Genomic DNA, 1,028 nt, shown 5'->3' on the forward strand with positions numbered 1-1,028 from the left:
GTTCTCCCCGTCCTCTCCCTGCCTGAGAAGGATGCCTGGCTGTGGTGTTGTAGGGTTTTGAGCCCCTCTGGAGGGGGGGTTGTTCCAGAGCTGCAGGTTTCTACCCCGACGTGTTCCTGCAGTGCCCGAGGTGTGACAGGAACACCTCTCAGGGTTTGGGCAGTGGAGGAGGTGGGAGCTCCCAGCAGAGGCAAGGCAGAGCCCGCTGGAGACACAGGGGCTGCCGTGCTGGCAGTGCCCCCCGGGCCCTGCAGGCAGGGCTGTGCCAGGGCTGCACCCCGGGGAGGAGCAGTCCTGGATGCAGCAGCGGCTGTCCCCAGCAGCCAGGGCAGCTCTCGCTGCTGTCCCCCACAGCGTCCCTGTGGGCAGGCCCTGCTGTGGCTGCTCTAGACTCCAGCAGCTGGGGATGATTCTGGGGCCATCCCCTTCCGTGGGCAGCACCTCTCTGCTGTGCCAGGGGATGGATCTGGGCCACCCTGGGCTTCTCCCAGCACTGCTGGGCCACCAGGGCTTTCCTGGCAGGGGTGGAGGCTCCCAGGCCTCCACGTTCCCTTTCTGTTCCCAGGGGAGAAAGCAGCAGGCAGTGAGGCCTGGGCCAAGCATGTGACAGGCAGAACCTTGTTGCCAATAAAACTCCAAATAGTATCTCAAGAAATCACTTTCCTAAGGTGGACTTATTTTTCTCAGGCATTTGGACTTTGTGTGTGCCTTTTGTTGTTTTTCTCTGAAAAAACAGAGTGGTCCTTAGTTTAACGTCAATTTAAAAAAATAAAGAATTAAAAAAAAAACCTCCAAACAAACAAAAAAACCCTACAAACAAACAAAACAGCACAAGGTGGGACCTCTCCATGCAGCACCCAATGGTGTCAGGCACTGCAAAGGGGATAGAGGAAACCCTCCCTGTGTCACCTGGCTGTCATTGCTCTGCCCACCTGCGCCTGGGACCACTGGGGTAAGTAAAAGCCATCACGGTAAGTTCTGGACTTCAGGACAACGTTAGCAAGGAAGAACTCTTTCTGAGGGTGGTG

This window comes from Anomalospiza imberbis, chromosome 26, assembly GCF_031753505.1.
Source record: "Anomalospiza imberbis isolate Cuckoo-Finch-1a 21T00152 chromosome 26, ASM3175350v1, whole genome shotgun sequence".
Taxonomy (NCBI): Eukaryota; Metazoa; Chordata; class Aves; order Passeriformes; family Viduidae; genus Anomalospiza; species Anomalospiza imberbis.